This window comes from Pteropus vampyrus, unplaced genomic scaffold, assembly GCF_000151845.1.
Source record: "Pteropus vampyrus isolate Shadow unplaced genomic scaffold, Pvam_2.0 Scaffold317, whole genome shotgun sequence".
NCBI classification, from domain to species: Eukaryota; Metazoa; Chordata; class Mammalia; order Chiroptera; family Pteropodidae; genus Pteropus; species Pteropus vampyrus.
The window spans coordinates 756,894-765,789 of NW_011889098.1; the positions used below are offsets into that span (position 1 = coordinate 756,894).

Consider the following 8,896-nt stretch of genomic DNA (forward strand, 5'->3'; position numbering starts at 1 on the left):
GCAATTATTATTTTACAGAGAAGTTAAGTTATCTGCCTGCGATATTATAGCTAAAAAGTAGTCTTTAAAAATCTTATTATCTGCATTCTGTTAAACAGAGTAAATGTTATTGCAGAAATTCTGCCTAAGGTGAGAAAAGAAGGTAGAGGAGGAAGCTGATTTTTTAAATCTATCGAGATAGAATATCAGTTACTTGTAAAATCATAGTGTGTTATATACTAGGACTGAAATTTCTAACTTAGGTGAGTGAATTGGACAAATGGTGACCTTCCGAGCCTAAATTATCTCGTTTGTAAAAAGAGATTGGAATAGAAGATTTGCAATGTTCTTCTATCTGATGACTTCTAGGGTCATGATTAGATAGGTACTTTCATATTCGAGAAACAGTTTGGGGAGTTCTAACTTTATTCAAGTGTGTAATTTTACAGATAATGAAGCAGGGTTTCAGAATCCTTCCCACGTCTTACCCGAGCCCAGCCTAGAATGCGTCCTTCCTTACTGCTCTTCCCTTTCTACCGTATAATTATCTTCCTCAACTATAAACTCTTCTGAATTACTCCTTGGACTCTTACAATCATACTTTACAGGCTAAGTGCAGTATATCTTTAAAATCCTTGCCTTAAATTTGTACCTTCAAAGGATCTTTAAATTGCTTTCCAGCCAGAAGTCCCCACACAGCAGATACCATTTATAGCTCTCACTCAAGGTCTCAGTTTCTGTATACTTGGGACATAGTCCCATAGAGTCATAAGATGAGATCGTGACTGTAGAAGTGTGTGGGAAGCTGTAAAGCACCTAGGACAACATTTTTGGTTGGCTACCCAATATTAATTCCCAACTCACTCTCCCTTTTCACCTTTCTAACCCCACTTACAGCTAGTGGTGTCACGTGACTTTATTCGAGCCAATGAGTCTGCTGAGAAATCCTCTAGGGAAGATCGCAATCTCTGATAAAAGGAGGAGGCATGAGAGACAGTCCTCTCACTATGCTGGCTGCCTTTAGGCACATTCTTGAAGGATGAGATGTTCGGAACTGTGGCAGCCTCCTTGTAACTATGAGGGGAGTCGCAGAAACATAATTCCGGCACCATGATACTATGGAGCTACACACCTCCTTTTGCATCTTTAAAAGTGAAGTATAGCGTGTTAATATGATTTAAGTCACTTTTATTTGAATGTTCTGCTTTTAGCATCTAAAAGCATTCTTAATTGATAAAGCACTGTGCAGATAGGACATATGGTTCAATGACAGGAAATAAACATTTGTTAACATTGTATCCCAGTGCTCAGCAACAGGAGGTAGATACTCAATAATTGAACATTCACTGAGGTAATTAATGAACAAATCAATAACATTGTGATTATTATCCTTGTTCTAGGGCAGCCTACAGAGTGGGTATTTAATTTTTAAACAAATGGGGTATGCTATGTGAAATTAGGGAGGGAGCCTGAGGGTGCCATATAGGAAACACCGTGGGATCGATCACTCTGACCATCGAAGAGAAGTTGGAAAGGGACTTCTTCCGTTCACATTTGCGGCAAACATCATGACTGGCGGATACAAGGTCCATGCCCAACCCTCTTCTTCCATGTCCTTCTTTCCAATAGACAGTGTGAGCTAAAAGCCTCCATTTCCTGGCCTCGCTTGAAGTTCGAGTCACCACGTGACAGTGCTGGCACCATCGCATCCACTTCCTCTTTCCTCCAGCCTAAATAGAAAGTGGATGTCACAGTATCTGGAAGCACAGAAGCCCTCTTTCAATCATGGGGGGGACGTGGATGAGGACAAAAGCCACCCCACTAAGAATGACGGTGCAAAGCGGTGACGAGAGACGGGATCCTTGGTGTCTTCGTTAGGCTGCTGTATTATCTTCAGACATCTCTTGGGTGAGAGCAATAATCTTAGCCATTTAAGCCACTGTTATTAGCAACAAATACATGCCTTCGAGACTATTCGAACTAACTGTTCTCTTGAGTCCAGGAGCCAGCACCACAGTAAAGTGGATTAGACAGAACACAGAGGCACTAAACAGAGCACAGCAAGGACAGAATAGTGCCAAGAGAGAATTCTCCAGCAAAGAGTGGCTGTTGCAGGCATTGCTTGTCCGCAGTGTGTATTAGAGAAGATGGACCCTCTCGAAAATCTGGCAATAGAAACAGAAATAGCTAGGAAAATAGTTGACCAGATTCCTCTCCTTAAAGTCTTCACTCTGAGAAATTGAAAAAGGACAGAAATTCTCAGCATTTATCAAATATCCTGATATTAGAAGGGTCCCCTTGAATACAGACCAGCTAAAGAGAGACCGTAGGAGGTGTCAGGTGCCAAAGAGGGGGTAACAGGAGAGGCCGGTAACACAGCTGGGGGAGAGAGGTCGCTTTCACTGCCTCAGTTCCCCGTTGGAATATATCGCTTGTTCCTCAACAGATGCTGTGAGATGCCCCGAGAAGCGCTCCGCTAACTGAAAACCTAACCACAGTCGTCAGCAGAGACGGCCATAAAATAAACGATTTGAGATCATGGTGAGTTTCTCCTTTCTGCCATTTTTCCCTTTCATTCCTTCACTTCTAAACTACCCATTCCCTTCATGAATCCCTTTTGAAGACAAATTTAAATGGATATTGCGATATTTTACAGCATCGTGTCCATCTCTTATCGGCGGGGGGGGGGGGGGGGGGGGGGGGGGTAGGGGGAAATGTCGTGGGACAAGTGACATCTCAGGTTTCCTGGACTCCAATTCGAGTAGTCTCTGAGCAAGACCTTGTATTCTTCCATTTTTAAACAAGGCCATCCCAGTATCCTATTACTGTGCCATAGCTATTCTGGCGTGCTATTATAATAGAGTCACCTGTTTCTTTTTCTTTGTACTTTCTTTCATGTGTTTGATAGATGCAGGACACCTCTTCCTTGTAGAAATCGTATATGTCTAGTTATGCATAGTTTCTAAACATAGTGATTCGTATGCTATATTCCCCAGGAACTCTCATGGAAAGAAGGTGTACACAGTCCGCAGTCTGCTCCCAGGAGTGCTGTCTGCATTATTCATTTAAAATTCGAGCATTACTTTGGAAATATAAAGTGCTCTATAATTTCTCCATATTATTATTTTATGAATTAATGTAGCACAAATTTTCGATCAATTAATTATTCATAAGAAGAAAAAGGTAAAGTGTTAAATCACATTTAACATAGCAAATATTTCACAGTAAACCATCAAAATGGAAAATGTCCATAATACATTATGTATATATATTTTCTACATGACCCAGCATGATTTCTAAAGCCGTACATAATTATATTTAATACTGGATCAGTGTCATGCTTTTGCTTTCAAATCCTTCTTTTTTCTTCCTGGATCAAGTCATCTCAGGCTTTTCAATGTTACGACTGTGTGTTCTGTTTTTTAAAAATTTCCCCAGGATATGTAGAAAAATGAGTATAATAAGTTCTATAGAAAGAGATACGAATTATTTTTTGTGGATGATAATATTTGCCACCAATCGGTCATAACACATCAGAGAATTTGCAAAGATCTGTTTCTACAGTACTTTAAAATCCTAAACCCCTCCTCATCAAAATAAGATGCATTGTAAGGATCAAATGAGTAAGACAATGATCTAACAGAAGAAAGCCAAAACGTAAGCACTCGATTTGGTATTATAATACTAACTGGGACTTAACAAACATTGATTTTTCTGAAGTAAATAATTTCATATCATAGCTACTATGAAATGGCAGAGCGGACATGCTTCTTCTCCAGCTCTCTGGTTTTCCTCCAGAGAAATGTGTCTCGAATGCACCTGTCCACTCATCCGAGCACTTGGGGCAGCTGGAGACCCCAGGAGGAGTGCCCTGTGTGTTTGCCTGTCGCTGCTCCTCTCTCGCTGGTGACTCCCCGTTATGGGGCGGAGGTCCTCTGTCACTGCCGTGCTGGTGGGGAAGGAAGGGTGGGGAGCTGCTCTAGGCCACGTGTCCGCCAGCTCAGGGGCTCGGTTAGCCAGCCCACCCTCTTCTCCGCGACAGCCTTTATCAGTAATAACCGTGATATTTTGGCCTCCATCTGCCACGTTCCTCCTCAATCTGTTCAGGTGCAACTGGTAGAGAAAAGCGCCTCGTCGGAGACCCCAACAGGAACCATCGCAAACTGGGAGTGGGCGGGCTTAAACGCTCCTTATTACATATAGATGCCACGTCACAGCTAGAATGCCGGCAGCAGCGGGTCTGTCCAAACCGGTCACGGAGAAAAGAGGGGAGCGGATTCTCAGCACTTGGCGCTGAGTGGAGCTGCCGGGGCCCGTCCTGGAAACGCCGGGCTGGGCTGACTTGCCAACTGGAGTGACCGCGTGGCTGGAAAGAGAAGGCTCTTTGGCCAGTTCTGTCTTTGAGAGATCAACGACTCGGTGTGTTAAAAGCCCAAGAGCATGAGTGAGGTGACGAGAAGCAGAAGATGCAAAAGCAAAAACAGCCGTAAGAGCAGCACACAGCGTCCACACGTGGGCAGGTGGACACCGGAAGGGGCGATGGGCGAGGTACAGGGCAGGGTCGAGGTGGAGGAGAGAGAGGGAGAAGGAGGAGGCAGGAGGAGGGAAGGAGGGAGCAGGGCAGGGAAGAGGAGGGAGGGAGAGGGAGACAGGGAGGGGGTGTGGAGACAGGCAGAGGGGACAACTGTTCCGTTTCCGGTTTGGGGTTCTGGTTTCTTTTTCCCAGGGAGAGATGGGTAAATAGCTGCGTCTTCTGCCTTGAAGGCACAGACGCAGGGTACTTGTCACGTCTGGTAAGGGATGGGGAAAATATGGATCCTCTGACTCGGTGGCCGCCGTGTGGGTATTCGTGTGTCATGAGGAACACATCAGCTTGGGAGCATTAGCATCCCGAGGGACAGTCACTACCTGCAGGGAGGTGATAAGCTACGCTTCCCAGTCCTTTGTCAGATTATATAGTGACAACCGAGTAAAATAATTGGTGTTTCATATGATGCCTTTTCCAACCGTCTCAGGCCATTGGCCCGTCCTTCCTCTACGCTTCCAATCAATGTATCGCTGCTTCCACTAGAGTTCGCTACAATGCAATGTGATTGTTTGGTCGTGAGTGTGGCTCTCAACCTTGACTGCTATCTCTTCAAAAACAACCTTACTCCTTCTGGTAAGCACATAGCCGCTGCATCCATTGTAAGGCCTAAAATGTCATGGGCTGCCTCGTCATCTTCGAGTCTCACAGAGTCCCAAAGGCCTCATTGCGAGTTCTCTCCTCTTGCCAGATATGCCGCCCACCCAGAGAGAAAGGCCGCCCCGCCCCTCTGACTAGCTCCCTGTCAGCCAGATCAGCTGCACCCCACCGGGTCCTCAACCTCATGGGTTCAACCTCCCCACCAGCTGCAAAGTTATTCAAAGAATCAGTCACATCCTCCTGTGGGAACCAGGAGGCACTTCCTATTCTCGTTGCTACAAAGCCTGGCTCCCTGAGCCCCACGTGGGACCCTGCCTGTCCTGTGGCACCCTCCGTCCCCAGACTGTGGTATGTACGACTAATAAACTACTGTCATCTCTTCCGTCCAGTGTCAGGTGTCACGCTATTTAGAATGGCAGACTCCTTCCTCATCAGTGAGGTGAATGAGAGGCCATCGGAAAAATGCTGAATAAATACTCGATTTTAAAAAATTAACGTAAAATCCTGTAACGTCAAAAAAAAAAAGACTACATTATGTATTTCTATGTTTTTATAAAGGCGCTCAACTATACAATATGCTTTGGAACTATTTCCAAATAGCAAAAATTTAAAGTTTGGAGTGTAAAATCCTAACATATCTAGAAATATACTAACCAAGTCACCCGCCCCTTGATTAGTACAGGTAATTTTTAGTAGGTAATTGAAATAAACAATAACTTACGAATTATTAAAATGTGGTAATATTGAGGGATTTTTTTTTTCTTTCGACTTATTTTTTTTTCCCCAATCCTTCTTCAAGTAACCTGGATTACTTATAATACTAAAATGTGTAATTAGATGTAGAAGCCAATTATCAATTGGACAAGCCCTCTGAAACACAGAATAACTTAATCTAAACCCCTGGACAGAACTACTGAAGAAGAAGCATGTTCCGGTCACAGTAAAGAAGGTAGGGCTGGTCCCCAAGTAGGACATGCATTTCAAAACTCGCATGAACCGCCGGACGCTAAGTGCTCCCTCAAAGAGCAGACCCGCGTGTGAGAGCGTTGTAGAAAACAGCCAGGCTCGGTCTGAAGTTCTACCGGACTCTATTTCTGTTCACTCCTCCTCTTCTGGGGTTCAGTTCCTCTTTCCCGCCTCTACGTGAGCCCAGATCCACGGAGGCCCCTCGTTTCTGCCAGTCGGCTGGGGGAAACTCTAGTCTCTCGTCACTAAGCTGTAAGACCCCATCTGCCTCCGTCCAGAGCTCCCATATCACACCCCAAAGTGGTGACAGAGCACCTCTTGATCTCCAAAGTAAGACCACACCAGGTGGCAGTGTTTTAAAGGCTTAGAGGTGGACGGGGAAGGGGCTGCGTGGTGGCTCTGCAAAACGACCCACCTACAGTGGAATGTGGCTGCCCGGATTCCAGAGCCCCGCCATGGGCAGTTCCACAGGGGTAGCTACCTCCTTCTCGCTCACTGCCATTTCTCGTGGCGGAGAGGGTCCTTCCTCCTCGACCCTCCTTCAGTTGCCCCTTCCTGCACCCCTAACTTTTTCTGAACCATTGAACACCTCTCCCCCAAGCTGCCCTTGGAAACTAAAGTTTCTGTTCTTTGTATCGTCTGAGCGTTTCAGCTTTGCCTGTTTGTCTCACGGTTGTTCATTTCTTGGGAGTGAGCTGGCCAGCAGTACTGTACTGCCACCCCTTCCCCGATCCAGTTTAAAAAATGTTCTCTTGCTAAGGGGATCTGGACTTGTGCCTTCCTCAAGTGTTAACTGGCTCAAACATCAGTCTGCTGTTTAAAAATATAAACTAAACATATTTAAAATATATTGTTAGACTATGTTCCAAAGGACACTTCTTTAAAAACAACTTTTCATATATTCAGCATGAATTTTATATCTTCTTAGGACCCTTTGAGCCAAAAGAGTAAAATAAAAAGCCCACATTATTACTTGTTTAAGAAAGAACACATAAAATACACCACTATACTGCCTTCAAAAGAGTAATCTTTCCCCCAGAGAAGTCAGAGGCGGCTTCTGACCATCATAATCAAAACCCACAGTGTTCAGCAGTAGAAAGACCACTTCATGGGGAGTCAAAGACCCGAGTTCAAGTTCAGAGTCTGGATCTTGCCCATACTATGACTCCGATATCAGTGCTGTTATAACCCATTGACCACGTGCCTGAGGTGAACTGAATCAATTCATTCATTCATATTCCTGGTCGAGCTCGAATTAATGGTAGTGCTTGAATTAGAATATGATTTTCCTGCATGTTCAGTACTTGTTCCTCTATGCCAGAAGCCTCCGAGTGGCAGAAATGCAGCAAAAAGCGATTGGACCTGTAGTCATTTTGCTTCTAGATAAAAGGATGCGTGTTAGAGCTCAGCCTAACCTCGTCTGACTTTTCCGTTAATAATCGATTAGCACCCCACTGTCGCTAATCTTAACTCGTTAACATGGGCGCAGACTTGGTTTACTGAGGTGTATTGAAAATGGCATTAGGCGGAGAGAAGCTTAAGTTCTATTTTTATTGTAAACTCCCTGTCGATGATATTCTTTTTCTTCTTTCGTTTTTACATATGTGGCCGTGATTTCTTTCAATTAGAAATGATGTATAAGGCACTGACTGCTAGATTTTAAGTCTTCACTTACCACCTGCTTCCGATCCAGTTGTGTCGCAGGTCATATCTGAGCTTGGACATTGCTTAGAAAACAAATAATTACGGTGTAGCTAAAAGAGGAAAGATGTAGTTTTCTAGATTCAGAGGAGCCTTTGAGTCTGGTTAAACAGAAGAAATGGAGAAGAAACATCTGGTTTTTGATGGACACTCCTAACCTTCATTTTTGTCTGTAAAAAGGCAGAAACGAGAGAGGCACAAACTGCAATGTAGCTAAACACAGGGCAGAAGTCGGGAACGCCCCGTTCTAGGCTTGGTTTGGCTGCTAAACTGTTTCATGACCTCGGACAAGTAACAATGTAAAATGAGGGGTCTGATCATCCTATTGTTTTCTCCTCTAAAAAAAGCTTCCTGGTTCTGTAATGAGACTGATAACATTACCAATAGCCAATCAGGCCAGAATCACGAAATTCTCTACTGCGGTATGTTAGCTAAACCTGTCTGAGATAAACTTATCGAGGATTCAGCAAACCCCAGCAGAGATATAGGTGAAAAGATACACTTTTTTGCCATAAATTAACATTTTCCCTATTTCTTGTTTCTATACTTCTTAGATAAAAATAACACCCTAAAGTCTTAATAGAGTTCCATTGGACTAATTAGTGCTGGAGAATGATAAAAATAACATGAAATTAAGCTTCCCAATGTAATAAATTAATCCAAACCATCAGTTTTGAATTCTTTATTTTCTCCAGCCAGATTCTACAGAATTTTTCTTCTTCTATCTTACAGTTCATTTAGTAACAAAGAATCCAAAGTGTTCAAACTTATAATAAAATTCTGACCTACTCTTCTAAGATGAAGTTCAGGGTGTGATTCTTTTGCGAGGAGTATGCAAAGATCAAGATGCTTTTAGGGGTCATAACATAGTATGTGAACCCAAATCCGATTTTTTTCTCAATCTTTATTAAAGAGAAAAAATCTTTGGTTTTTGGGGGGAGATGGGCAGGTCTGGATATTTTCCAGAGTTTCTTGGATTAAGTGTCAATGTATAATAAAGGTAAATAGAAGTATGAGAGTTAGCATAATGATTTGCCGCTACGAAGATAAGATTGATCTGAATTT

At 43.5% G+C, this 8,896-nt stretch overlaps 1 long non-coding RNA gene across 1 annotated transcript in view; it reads left to right on the forward strand.

Moving 5' to 3' along the window:
* LOC111730491 overlaps window positions 1-8,896 on the forward strand; it is a 21,260-nt gene that overhangs the window by 2,410 nt on the left and 9,954 nt on the right. Inside the window, exons 2-6 of the long non-coding RNA XR_002776714.1 lie at window positions 1,380-2,520; window positions 2,976-3,636; window positions 4,087-4,527; window positions 4,995-5,140; window positions 5,256-5,512. This is a non-coding gene — a long non-coding RNA (uncharacterized LOC111730491). The remainder of the gene's footprint in view (window positions 1-1,379; window positions 2,521-2,975; window positions 3,637-4,086; window positions 4,528-4,994; window positions 5,141-5,255; window positions 5,513-8,896) is intronic.